The sequence below is a fragment of the Amblyomma mixtum genome, chromosome 7 (genome assembly GCF_055824585.1).
Source record: "Amblyomma mixtum isolate Tamu chromosome 7, ASM5582458v1, whole genome shotgun sequence".
NCBI classification, from domain to species: domain Eukaryota; kingdom Metazoa; phylum Arthropoda; class Arachnida; order Ixodida; family Ixodidae; genus Amblyomma; species Amblyomma mixtum.
Genome location: NC_143018.1, coordinates 58,376,272 through 58,390,690, shown reverse-complemented (window position 1 = coordinate 58,390,690; position 14,419 = coordinate 58,376,272). Strand labels below are relative to the sequence as shown.

Genomic DNA, 14,419 nt, shown 5'->3' with positions numbered 1-14,419 from the left:
CCACGACGTGTTATTTCCCCTCTGACTGGAGAGTGAGGCCTTATGTCAAAGCTCTCTGGCATTTATCGTGCCGATGCTACCCCTGCTATCATTTATGAGATCCTCCAATTTAGGTTTGCGTCACGCTTCCCCAGAAGAGATACTCGTTAACAAAGACAATAAGCTTAACAGCTTCACTTGTGAGTAGTGTCAGTGTGCTCACCAGACCAGATGTGGACATCCCAGAGGCAACAGTCGCAAGTCTCGTTCCAAGAGCTGCGCCAATAGAAATTCTGCGTTCGCCCCGCTCGAAAGCAGTTGTGATGGCTGCTGTGCAAAGTGGTGGGTGACCGGTCGCTACACTGTCTCTATGACTGTAGGTGGTCACACTTCGTCTCTGGTGCCTCCGGAACACAAGGAAAGCCATTTTCAGACAGTCTTCTGTGCTGTTTTCCGGCCTGTCAAAAACGAAAGGTGAAGTGGTAAGAGAGATCATTGTGCAATACAGGTCGAAATAATTTACACCCTCAGGGGTGAACACAAGGGCAATGATGTGAAAGCGAGTACTCTTTATAAAAAATCGAGTTACATTAGGTTGCAAAGGTGACTAGTTTTAACCACAGTAAACATGGACTAAAACCTTCATGACCTAAGGTAGTTTCTTCATTTCTAAAGGCCATATGCTCGGTTCCTGTAACTGTGAGTGGCACTCAAAAGTGAAACTGAGCAAGGGGGTTCATTCTGAGTCAATAAACGACCGAACCTTCAGAACAGCTTTCAAGTTATGTTTACTTTATAAAGGTCATAGCTTCCGTTTGCTAAGCAGGCTGGGTGCATTTCTACGTACCAAGCCGCCTTGTCCAGTGGAATCATAGGCTCTGGATGGCTCCGTACCAAGGTGATGACTATTTGCAGTACATACGACGTCCGTGTTGTAGCAGTGGTCTTCGAGGTGTCCGCAGTCTTGACGATTGTAATTTATAAGTGCTGCTTGTATAGGTGAGGCCATTCTATGAACCAGGTTATTATTTTCACTGTTAACGATGCCGGTGCTGCTTTAGTGTGTATTGGTGTAAGATATTTGGTCAGTTTTAGATGTCCTGGTAGCAAAATGCCTGCGATGGTAGAGGTGGCGACTATTATCTAGACTATTTCTTCTTGGCCATTATTGCGTCTCATGTTGGTGACTGTCAAGATCGCTGTGTTCTAGGGTTTTCACACTTGTTCGAGTGCTTCTTGTTTATTTGTGAAATGTTGTGGCTTTGGTCTCCCAAGAAAATTATGCTCTTCTTACAGCTTATGGTGGACATGATGTCTGATAGATGCTCGCTGCCACCAGCATAAGAAATTACAGAAGTACTTGGAGTCTCTTACCACTCGCTTGAACAAATAGAAAAGAATGCGTCAAAAAAAACTAAAATGCATGATGAAACTGATGAATAGTAGTGGTGTCACTCTTTTCTCCAACGGTTGTCCGGTCAGACCCGGCATCAATACACCCCATTGATTATAACCACTAGTAGGACCCTCATCAATACTCAGTGCGAGGACCTGCAGAAAAGCAGTCCCACTCGTATCAGCAATACTAGTAACTGGGGGTGATAATCAAGGGTCTGATTGGGACATACTGCTCCAAAATTAAGCTGACCCTGGAGATCTATGGGTATTTATGTTAAGGTCTAAAACCAGAGTTTCAAATATATGGGCTTCGTTAATATGTCCTCCTTCCCATTAGTCACTGCTCCATGGGATGTTCCTGGCGTCTCTAGGCTGTGCTTGTGACAGTTTGTTGTGCGTTGCATGCTGTTGATGCTTAACAGCTGTGCTGTTGTCTGTGGTATTTTGACATTGTTTCGAGTATTAATTTTTCTTTGTTTTCTCTGGTTCTCTTATGTTTCATATTGTCCTTGTTCTGCGTGTATTGCTGCGGTCGCCATGTTTGTGTGGTTTCGTGAAGTGTTTCTTTTTGTTTCAGCGCTTGTGGTTAGGTTTTTAAAAGAACTGGCTGGTGTTTGTGTATGGCGGATAGTGGAATGAGAACTGCCGGCATGAGAAAGAGCACCAGGGCTCCTTGTCGCATGGCTGGGAGGTCATCATGAAGAACAGAAGGAGTGCCGCTTTAGGATTAGACTCTTGGATCTAGGTCTTGTCTGGGTATCTGAAGACGTGGGCCTGAATGTCCAGCAGCTGCCCCTACATGCCTAGGCAGATGTGACCTGGGCCCCACTCCTCGGCAGTCCTAGGTGCAAGAAGGCCTGCGAAAAAAAATGGTGGCCACTTTTTCGAAATGTGTTGACCAGACAGTAACCTTTCCTTCCTAAGGCCGCATTACCGAATACCGAATCAGCGGCAAAATACGACCTTGTATGTACAATTTCAAAGCTTGTTTAAAAAAAATATATATCTGGAACCTTACACTACGAATTCTGTCATAGCCCTCGTACCACATGCAGCAGAGAGAGAGAAGAAGCTATTTCTGCAAGCGAATTAGAGGCGGCTTTAACCTACAAGGCTAGGAGTCAAGCCAGGATCCCTTGGGACCAGCGGTTGCCTGGGTTTAGTTGACTTCTTTTTTTTTGCTTGTCCGGCTTCGAGCTGAGCATCAAAGCCTCCCTTGTTTAATTTTTAATGAGTATGTGCATAAATTTTATTGGCTAGAGATCAGCAATATGAATCATTTACAGCGCGGATGAATGGTTATTCAGCAATTATTTAATGAATTCACACATGTGCTACATTGAATGCAGGCTCCGGGAGTGCACTAGACCGGGACTACTGGGCAAGAATAATCTAGCACAGTTAGCAAACTCTTTTACTACATAATCAGCACTAGTGTTGCAATGAGAAAACAGCGCCGTCTGTCTGTAGAATAAGAAAGTGAAGCCTCCATGTTCGAGAAGCATGCCACGCCAGCTGTATTCCTCACTACACTGCCCTAGCTAGGAGCCTGGCCACACACCGACCGCCGCCCTCCAGAGGCACCATCCATAATCCTGCTTTATCATTTAGAAGCTGTACCCATGAACAAACCTCTTAACTTCACTCTCTCTCCACAAAACCTCCACCAAAAAATATAGGCTCGCACACCACAGGAACAAACAAACAAAGGCAAAATTCCAGGACGCAGTGTGAAAGCCAGCTGCCCTCCAAAACCGCCAGCCGCCTCTCCATCCTTCGTTTACCTTCCAGAAGCACCATCCACAAAACGAATATTAGCGAAATTTTCCGTCTCCCCCCCCCTTTCTTTGTACCCTACACTGCCACCAGGGCGGTGCATGTGTCAGCAACATGTGGATCAATCAAGATGTTCGTCCACCAGCGTTGGACACTAGGCAGTTCCTGCATCATTCTATGTCAACATGCGCAGAGAACTGTGTACCAGGACTCCCGGCAGTGACACAGTGTAATCAAACTATAAATGGGGCTTGCGATTGCTTCGCTATCACTGAGCATGGCAGCATTGGAAGCATGCTGAACATCTGTTCATCTAGGATGTGCAATTCTAAATATGCTTTTGCATTCTCGCACTGTTTAAGTATCTCTGCTGAAGTCTTATTTGCATGCCATTTCACAGCAGAAGTGTGAGGCGGAAAATTTCGTGCTGTCTTCCATCCACATCACGGCATAAAGCGTAACGTAGACCAGCATACGGTTATGTGACCGGTGAAGTCATGTGGCTATCAACTGTCATCACGTGACCAGTGTTACGCATGCGACTGTGCGCTCGCGATCTTTGTGGAAGCCCACATTGCCACAATGTCCGTCACTATACTATACTATACTATACTATACTAATATACACATACCAGCATTTTTAAAGTTTTGGACATTACACAGCAGTGCGTATATACTCGGTCATTTTTCCTGCTTCTATATAATACGACCAGCCCAGTATACAAAGGAGCTTTGATATCTCAAAAGAGGTTGCACTGGGCGATGAGAGGTATTCACCTGCTTTTGTGTGTAATTGTATGAAGTATACGAATTCTTGTTCTGAATTTTCATAAAAATAATTCCAATCCACGCTAATCAATTCTTTTCTTGGCCTTGAAATGAAATATTTCATTATTTTTACTGTTCAGGTTTTCGTACAGTCAAAGAATGTGTTGTTTCGGGTGCTACTGAGTGGCGTGTTAGGCTTCAAGTTAACTTGGTGCAGATTTAGCGATCATTCCGAGTAATGTTTCCACACGCGCCATATCACCTCCTGGAATCAGTGCACACAGATCGATGCCAAAGCTACGAGTAAGAAAGCAACGTGAAGCAGATCATGGTACCACTGTCAGCTACTCTAGTCTGCCCACGAGATGAAATCTGGGGTCGTTTTGCTATTGGCGGAAAGCATGACAGCGTTTCATCTAAATGAAAGGTTTCAATGTAGAACTACATAGGCGTATTGCAATCGGCGTTCTGAAGCATCACTGGTGTCGCAGAAAACAAAATGACGATTGAAACAAAGGATGGCCCTCCGGATGAGTGGGGCAAACTGAGGTAATAGGCTGCGAGCAAGAAGTTGGTGATTCCCGATTGGTACTCAAGACCTAAATTCAGCCAATGACGGCAAAATGTTCTTCCCATAATGCTGTGCATCACAGACTTCAGTAAGCCACATATTTATTAGAGCGAAAACTACTCCCGTTCTTCAAGGTCATGCCGGTATACAAAACGGCCTTGGGAAGCAGCAGAGTGCAAAATGAAAACAGTAAAATGCTCTTTCTGTTCCTCAAGGTCACGTCGGTATGCAAAATGACCTTTGGAGGCAGTGGAGCGGGAAATAATAAAAATTAAAGCAATAAAATGAAATAAAAACAAGAAAAGAAAAACACAACAAAAACCAACAAAAATAAAGAATTGCAGACAAAAATGCATAAAGCATCTTTCGCTTGGCATTGGGGTTCAGCAGAATTGCGACGAACCTGCGTCAATTTTCTTTACGAACAACCAATTTACTTTGCTGTTTCGGTTTAGTCTCTCTGTTCATTTATAACATTCATTCCTGACACAAATGTGACCATGAAGAAAAATGATAATGCAGAGATAAGGTACTGCTTGCTTGTTAGTGATTGTGAAGGACCACTTAGGTAAGTGTAAAGCCACCACCGCATAATTCAAGCGAGCAACAGACAAATAAGCCAGAGGGCACAGGAACTCACCATGTTGAATTCCCACTGGTATCACAGTCCGTGATGATGCTCGTAAGAGCTGCAGTGAGGCAGTCCGCAGTGCTGACGCCCTCGTCAGTTCCATGGCTGCGATCGGGGCACTTCCCATTTTACGTCACTGTTGCCGTTGTGCCTCCAGCTTTAACCCTCGTCGTTGTGAAGGTGGCAGTAGTAATAGGTGAAATCAGTGTGTTAAATTTGGGGTTATGGCGCTTCTTGACGGCTTGGATGCACTGGCACAAAAGTACCACGTTCACAGCAGGCCAAAGCTCCTATATCCTTCCCTGTCCTGTCACAGCCGCGGCCATCTTCTCCCCGTAGTGTCTCTAGGAGGGCACACTAGGTGGATAGGGTGGCCCCCGAACAATTTTTCGCTCACAGCGACGACGCCGCGTCTCATCCGTCTGCCACTCTTCTCTCTCCCTCTTGCATGTATGTCGCAAAAACAGAGTCATTGTTGCATAAAGCTTGGTTCGACATTACTAATAGTCCTACAGCGCCTCATTGTGAGAAGTTTCAACTCAGTATGGTTGTGCATCCTGCGGTGGTTCCACCGACTGGCGTCATGACTGTCAGGTGTTGCCCCTAATGTGTGTCAAAGTAGTGGTAGTCTGTGTTGTATTGTTCAGCACCTTTTCGTTGCTGTGTTCATCGTTATGAATGGCTGTTCACGACCACTGTTGTGGGGCATTCTTGGTGCTTGGTTCAAGAAACTGAGGCAACTAGCAGAATCGCCAGTCGCGCCTTGTGCTTATGCTTATGTTCTAGTTGTCGTACATAGCGTGTGCCATTTCCCTGCAGCTGTTCGATACGGCACGGTTCTGGTGGTACAGTGTGTCAGGTGGTGCTTTGATGGCATGTGTGGTGAGTGTGAGGTGTCAGAATCGCAAACGGTAGTAGCATGAGCAATCACCAGTGCCGCCGCACGGACTGCGCGATTTGCTTCGTCGCCAGCATGAAAAAAAGTAGGAGTGCCGCTATGCGCACCAACTCCTTTTGCACAATGTTGAAAGGTCGTATTCGAACGGACGCTGGGCATCGACGCCTGAGGAGGCGTTCTTCATGCATTCCGCGGGTTTCCGTCAGTCCCAGCGCAATAAAGCCATGGCCTTCAGAAAGGCAGCATAGCACATATTTTACACGCTGCATATTGCCCAGATTGTCTTCAAGGATTCGCTTCTTGCGCTTCTTGTCTTTGTTGTACTGTAGTACTACAGAAGACAAAAGTGCAGTTTATGGCTTTTGTTTTGGTAGTAGATGTCTCTGATCAGGGCAACTGTCCTTGACTGGCTATTTCCATTCAAAACAATTTGATGTTAACGAGTTAGTCTTCTTGCTCATTTATCTCCAGTTTTTTTAAGGTTGTGTTGTGTTGAGCAGTTTCAAGTTCTTGGTGCTGGCCATTGTTTGTTGCCCATATACTAGCTCTTGTTAGCGAGGGTCTCATTGTAGCACTTGTCACTTTATCGTGATTATGACGTGGTTTGGTTTGTTGCCCACGTACTAGCTCTCATTAGCAAGGGTCTCACTGTAGCACTTGATGGGACACTTGACCGTGATTATGACGTGGTTGTTAAGGTGGCTTTAGTTTTTGTATGATGGTGGTGCTTGCTTCGGTTAGGGCGTATGGCTTTTGTTTTCATCGTAGATGTCTGCGATCAGGGCAGCTGTCCTCGACTGGTTATTTCCATTCATGACAATTCGATATTGACTTCTTATTCTTATCTTCATTTGTTCTAAGGTTGTGGTTCTGTTGCGCGGCTTCAAGTTCTTGGTGCTGGCCGCGTTGTTTGTTGCCCACGTACTAGCTCTCATTAGCAAGGGTCTCACTGTAGCGCTTGATGGGACACTTGACCGTGATTGTGATGTGGTTGTTAAGGTGGCTTTAGTTTTTGTGTAATGCTGGTGCTTGCTTTGGTTAGGGCTTATGTCTTTTGTTTTCGTCGTAGATGTCTGCGATCAGGGCAGCTGTCCTCGAGTGGTTATTTCCATCCATGACAATTCGATGCTAACTTCTTATTCTTCTTATCTCCATTTGTTCGAAGGTTGTGGTTCTGTTGCACGGCTTCAAGTTCTTGGTGCTGGCCGCGTTGTTTGTTGCACACGTACTAGCTCTCATTAGCAAGGGTCTCACTGTAGCACTTGATTGGACACTTGTCCGTGATTGTGATGTGGTTGTTAAGGTGGCTTTAGTTGTAATGCTGGTGCTTGCTTCGGTTACGGCGCTTCTGTGTAATGCGAGTAGGCATTTCGGGGTTCTCCATCGCTATAATGAAGAGGCGCGGCGAGTGCTCTTCCTCGTAGGATAGCGGAAGCTGAAATAGTGGTGTGTTTATACGTGTAGTCGTCATGGCAGCTGCGATTGTTGTGGTTGTGATTGTACGGGTTGTATATCTACGTGGGTGTGAGGAGCCTTCTTCAACTCAATTTGTTACTCCTGTAGTGAATCGGATGTAGATGGTGTTTAGTGCCTGGTATTTTTCATCCGTTGGTGTTGTGACATTGTTAGTGTATTTTAGGTCTCCAGTTCGGCGCAAGGCAGCATGCAACCGTAATAAAGTGGCGCTGCATGGGCGAATGTGTTTGCCCGCGCATGAAGAACAAAAGGAGTGTCGATAGGTGCACCATACGTAAAGAGAATTCCGTGGCCGCCATTTTGTGAGGCGTAAATTTATCTTGACTGCGAGGATTTTGAGAGACTGGTGTCTGTTCGTGCAGACCGTGCATCGCAGATATCCGGAGAGTGCACTGTTGAGGCAGCCTTCAAGGCATGACCAGGAGAGGTAACAGTGTGGCATGTAGGCATCCAGAAACAAATTGGGGGCTTTGATTCAGCATCCGTGCTGTCCTTAATTGGTTCTTATTAAGTGCCACATTATATTATGGCTGTATGGAGCTCTGAGAAACCACAATTGTTTTATTATCAATCGACTAGACACTTTTCTTGTTATGCGGATGCTTCTTTGGGAGTGAAAGTTAAACTCGTAGATGGAACAAATTATTCTTAAATTATCCCGCCCCTCATGTCGAGACCGAAACAACTTTTCATAATTAAACTTCGGGGGAGGGTTTGTAGCTTGCTGTTTGCTTCGGTTACGGCCCTTCTGCGTAATGTGAGTAGGTATTTCGGGGTTGTCAACCACCGTTTCCTTGATGAGGAGGGGCGGGGGGATGATCAGTGCTCTTCCCCGTAGTCATGGCAGCACCGATCAATGTGGTCATGAATGTATAGGTTGTATATGTCGATGGGTGTGTAGTAGAATGATGTCGTTACACCTGTAGAGTATCGAATTAGATCTTTTGTGGTGTTTAGTGGCTGGTATTATTCATCAGTTGGTGTTGTGATGTTGTTAGTGCAGTTTAGGCGCGCATGTTCCCGATTGTGGCGCAAGGCCACATACAACAGGAACTGAAGTGGTGTCGCACGGGCGAATGTGTTGAAAAGGCGTTTGCTCGTGCATGAAGAACAAAATGAGTGTCGACAAGACTGCTATTCGTAAGGAGAATTTCGCGGCCGCCATGTTGCGAGGCTTAAACTGATCTTGCCTGCGAGGATTTTGAGACCGAAGCATCTCGGCATGCAGGCTGTGCGTCGCAAATATCCGGAGAGACAGCACTGTTGAGGCAGTCTTCAAGGCATGACCAGGAGGTGTAGCAGTGTGGCACGCAGGTGGCCTGCAACAAATTGGGGCTTTGATTCAGCATCTGTGCATTTCTTTAGTGCCGTATTCTATCATGGCTCTATAGAGCTCTGATAAACCGCCATGCAACTGTATTTATTACAAATAAATTCTACAGTTTTCTTGTTATGTGGATGCTTCATGGTAGGCAGAAGAAACTATTTTTAATTTATCACGCCACTAACGAACAGTCAGCTTTTTCCAGCTGTTCTACAGAAGACATGACACTGAGCATTAAAATCCCAGAAACGGACGTTTTCTTGATACCAGGGCAAGTCCTGTATCGACAGAACTGGCCATAAAGTGACCATAGCATTGTAGGGTTAGCAGGGTTTTCATGCACCTAATTCTACCTTCCCCACTTTTTCTATATATTTTTTTCGACAACTTATCAGCGGACAGCCTAGTAAGACAGAACTCAAAATCATCAGCACCCCCGTAAAGTAGAGGCTCTCCTCGGCATATTTTGCAATCCACCCATGCGGTAGAAATAGGCTCCATCGGTGTTCAAGGAACTAGCTGAAGTTATCGACCGCAGCCGCAGATTACAGAACTGCTTATAGTGCAAGCGCCCGTATATATATCATCCGAGATGACGCAAGCGTGTCCCTTCGGTGCGTTGTGTGGAGCAGCAAAGTACACACGTAAGCTTCAAGAGATCCTCAAAAGCATGCGAAAATCAGTCCCACTCTACAGTTTCATTCAGCACCACACATCTCCGCGCAAACTGCATGCGCATTGCACATCTAACAGCGCACTGTGCTCGCTATTATGGAGTGTTTCTAGACTAACAACAGATTACCCTTGTGGTTGACTCGGCTGTGGTGCTTGCAATTTCTCTCATAAATTGTCACCTCAGCCAATGGTGAACAGCACGAAATTAAAAAATTACAGGGTACGTTATCCCCAAACCACTCCACTACACCTAGTGCCACTAACAGCAAAATCAAGCATATTTAGTCTGTTCCGTCTCGCACGCGTAGTACGAAATTAGCAGCGCTGAGCAAGAATGGCATAATGTTTCAAGTTATAAGACCATTTAAAACCAGCTGTGCGGAACATTGTACACCGCTGGAGGCCATCTACGCCGTCCGAGAAGATATTGCTAGCCCTGTGGGACCGGGACATTAGTATAAATGCGAAGTCTCGCTAGTTTCCTTCTGTTACTGTCTGCTAGCACTCTTCGCTCTCTTGTGGGCTAGTGATGCACACTTCAAGCAACGTACGCTTGGAGAAGCAGCTGACGACAGTGGATGTTTGCGGGCACCTGTGTTCTATAGAATACGCATATTGGCAGTGGGGAAAACACAACTAATAAGCGAAGCTTCACATTTTTGCATCCTCATGGTTTTTCCTTCGTTTATTGATTGAGTCCTTTGCATACAAAGTTTATATACGTGTATCTACAAGCATGATACATTTCAAACTACTTTGCTACATTTGGATACCTTAAGCATAGCACTGCTTTCCACATAGGCCAGGCAGACTTTTTGAGTGACTTTTTGTAGTATCATATTTATGATGGCAGACTCCTATTACGAGGAAAAGAACAGCAGCACAGGGCGTCACAGGACGACAGGGGTCGGAAACTATGATTCGATGGGGCTTAACGTTCCAAAGCGACTCAGGCTTATGAGCGAAGCCGTAGTGGAGGACTCTGGCAATTTCAAAGACATCATTTTAAACGTCGCACAGTACACGGGACGCCGGAGTGGAGGACTCCGGCAATTTCAAAGACAATTTTAAATGTCGCACAGTACACGGGCCTCTAGCATTTCGCCTCCATCGAAATGCGACCGTCGCGGCCTTGACTGAATGTCTAGAACGTATTTGTGGCTGTTTACAATGCACAATTTAACAGCGTTTCCTGCCCGACAAACTTTTCCAGGCGAACCAGGTTCGAAGCCGGCCGCAGCCATGTCAGTGCTCGTTGAAGATCTGCAGGTGACCAATAATTCCGAGCCCTCCACTACTCCACCTCTTTCCTTCTTTCTTCTCTCACTCTCTGCTTTTTCCCTTCCCATATGGCATGGTGCAGGTGCCCACCGAGAGGCGAGACAGATAGTGCACCATTTCCTTCCCTCAAAAACCAATTTTCCTATAAACCGCGAGTCCTACAGTAGCAGGCCGGCGATGTTTGGACTCACCATACTCTCTTTTCCGGTAGAATCAGAAGATTTGGACCCTTGATGGCACCAGGATAGCTGCATTCCGCACTGCACAACTTTTTCCTCGTGTGTGCCCTCCGGTAGCATAATCGTAGCATTGGTCTTCGTGGTGCTTGTGTCTGTAGTCTCGATGGCTTGATACACATATGCAGCTTGTATAGCTGTTGTCGTTTTGTGAACTAGGGGGTTTAGGACCTCGGTATAAAGGTTGTTCCCTGCGATGACTTACGATGGGTAGCAGTTGTGTTCGTGATGCTTCTGTCTGTAGTCTTGACGTTTAGAATATATTCGTGCTGTTTGTGGAGTTTTATATTGTTTTGCGTGTCAGTGCTGAGACACCACTACCTGGTCCCAATGTTTAGCTTTCCTCATATCAATAATGGTTTAGTTTGGAGCTGTTTTTTTCTGTGAAGCCTGTCTGAATTGCGGTGGTGACTGTCGAGGTTACTGTGTTCATTCATTAGTGAAGTGTCGTGGCTTTGGTCTCTCAAGTTCACCATACTTTTCTTGGAGGTTGTGATGCATATAAGGTGTGTAGGAGGATGTTGGGCGCCACTGGAGTAACAGAAGTGCAGCCCCGCAGTGTTATTTGCCACCAGCAAGAAGAACAGTAGGAGCACCATTGTTGGAACCAATGAAGAGCCTTTCGGATCTAGGTGCAATGTCTCTGCTGGACTAACTCTGGGCCCACTGGATCTCTGAGCAGACACATTTAACAGCTGTCCATTAAAAGCTGGCTGTACACAACCTTCGACGTGCTCACTGTTCTCTGGTTAGCTCTCATGCCAGATGTCCCCGGTACACTTCAGCCATTTTCATGGGGTATAATAGTTGAGGTGGTCGCCATACAACAGTATAGTTTTAATGATTTCTTGATGTTTCCTGCCGTATCTATCATTGCGAGGTGCCCAAGCTTAGTCATAGCTGAAAAGCCATGTGCTAGTTTGGGTTCTATTGTGCAAGGACGACTTAAGCCTAAGAGCTTCAAAACGACGTTGCATTAAGTCTGGTTGCTCATGGTATATTACACGAAATAGAATGATCACATATTCTGCGTATTAGAAGGTAAAAATTCCACTGTACAGAAAATATAAAACTAAGACATTCCTACATGGCTGACTACATGCAGGTTTAAAACAAACAGCAGGTAAACAAGCAAATTGCAAGGCATTGCCACGAGAAAGCGGACAGGGAGGTCCCTCCCACCGTGCTTGGCTACGGTGCCCTCTTGTCTATGGCAAGGTACCCTTTCAGCAAGAAACCACAAAAAAAAATGCTACATGCTCTTTAAGGTGCAAGTGCTATTTACGCAATCCATAACCCGGCAAGATTATGTAATAGTGTGATCACAATAGAAAAAGGTGAGGATGATCTGTAAAATCTTGCGAAGTGAGTGCGACGATGCGTTTCTCTTGGTAAGGATATGAGTAACTGAGCATGGGCCACTGCAAGGCTTTCATCCCAGCGGTTGAGCTCCGAAACTTTAAATACATTGTATAGTGTGTGTCAGATTCGCAGTATGGAACATATAAATATGCAGAATTGCTTTTGTGGTGGCAATCCTCTTCATTTATAATTGCTTTGTGAACTTGTGCGTCGGCGTTGTTGGTGCCAGTGCTGCATTACAGCCCCATTGGTATCATTAACATTGTCTTTTCTTCCTTTATAATCTGTTTGTTCCTGATATTTTTAATGTCAGGTGGTGAGATTGTTTTGGTGGTTGCGCAGCCTGTACTTGTAGCTGTTTGCTGGGGCCGCTGTTGTGTCTCGTGGTGATGTTTAACTGTTGTACTCTCGCTTGTGTTATGAGGAGGTTGTGTATACACATTCGATGAAACTATTTTCTCACCTATTTTCTTCGGGTCCTCCACTGAGTCATGGGTGTTTTTATGCGTGTTCTGCTTGTATTGCTGTGGACACAGTGTTTATGGTTTTTGCGATTCTGTGTTTCCAGGTGTTCGGTGATTGTCGCGTTTGTTGCGAGTGTCGGTAATGGCAGCGAGGCTGGAGGCCAACAGCGGCATGAAGAACAGCACGAATGCCGGCTTGGGGAACGGCCGAGAGGCACGCACTGCCGCCAACATGAAGAACAGGAGAAGTGCCGCTAAGGCCACCAAGCATCTGTCTCTTGGTGCTATGGAGGTCGCAAGAAACGGACATGCATGGCTTGGCAAGGGTCCGTCCGCAGCTGAGTCTGCAGGCCACTCCAAAGGTGATCTAGAGCTGCAAAATCAAAGCGCCACAGCATTGCAGTACACTCTACGTTGACCAGGCATCACCGCTTCCCGCTCCAAGTTGTGGGATTGATTTCCAGAAGCAGCGGACGTGTTTAAACAAAGGCAAAGCACAAAACCCTCCTTTTTACTGTGCGATATGTGTCAGTGTGCATCACGAAAGTTCAGGTATTCTAATACCCGTGCCGCACGCGCACAAGCAATGGCTGTAAATGCTTAAGGCCTTAAGTTTGTTAATGCCATTATTTTCGGAGTTGGTGCTACACGTGCACATTTCATGTCATTATCGAAAGTGACGATGACGATAACGCTTGCTAGGTAGTAAAAAGTTTCAATGAGCACAATATATCAGGAATGTTGTTCAAACGTAATGTAAAAACCACTTCCCAGAAAATACGGCTGTCCCTGCTCTATAAGTCGAAAAAGTAGCCGTAAACTCGCATGTCAGCACATAAGTCGAGAGTACCTGTCATTAAGGCTGGTTAAAATGGCGCTCTTCGCATCGAAAATGCGGTATAGATGCCTTATCTGATGACTGAAAGTTACGAATTAACCATTTCCTACTGGTTAGGAAGTTGTTACTCATGCTTTTCTGCGTGCGGAATGAGAACAAGAGTACGCATTGCACGGGCGAATGAGTTGTGGCGAACTCAGTAGGTCGCGAATGGCAGTATGGCTAATGCCATTAAATTTATGCGTGTGGAACCGCACGAATGCCAGTAAAACTTAAGGCAGTAAGCATTTAATGACATTAAATCTGTCCGTGTGGCACGGGTATAAATTAAGAGTCCAACCCTCCGGCCATCCTTACAGCATCCGTGTCCACCTCCGGGACGCTGAATGCCACATAGCGCTCATGGGAAATTATTTCTTGGTTGTAGATGAGCCGAGTTTAGTGATTTGAAGAATTGAGAAATATGAGCACATACGTCAGGTGAACAATACTTTTGCGCCAAAATGTATTCAGCGACACAACAAAGGTTCGATTTCAACCTTCTGGGGTGCAAGAAAAAAGATCAAGTTGTCGAGGTTTTTTTATGCGAAGCATACTAAAATAGCCCAACCCAGCTCCTCGAGCGCGGCGGTGTCGTTACCATTGACCTTTCGTGACCGCCATGTCATACCACGTGATGCGTGACGTCACAGCAGATGAAACACGAGGGCCCAACTCGCGCCATCGCGCGAGGCGTCGTGAC

General features: G+C 45.8%; 1 protein-coding gene across 9 annotated transcripts in view; it reads right to left on the bottom strand.

The window, feature by feature from the left end:
* Positions 1–14,419, bottom strand: part of LOC149336179 (uncharacterized) — a 75,325-nt gene that overhangs the window by 37,037 nt on the left and 23,869 nt on the right. For all 9 annotated transcript variants that reach the window (XR_016284166.1, XR_016284167.1, XM_089552708.1 and 6 more), the window contains 4 exons: positions 10,969–13,212; positions 5,133–8,816; positions 827–2,234; positions 203–437 (listed from right to left, as the gene is read on the bottom strand). The gene's annotated coding sequence lies outside the window, so the exon portion shown is untranslated. The remainder of the gene's footprint in view (positions 1–202; positions 438–826; positions 2,235–5,132; positions 8,817–10,968; positions 13,213–14,419) is intronic.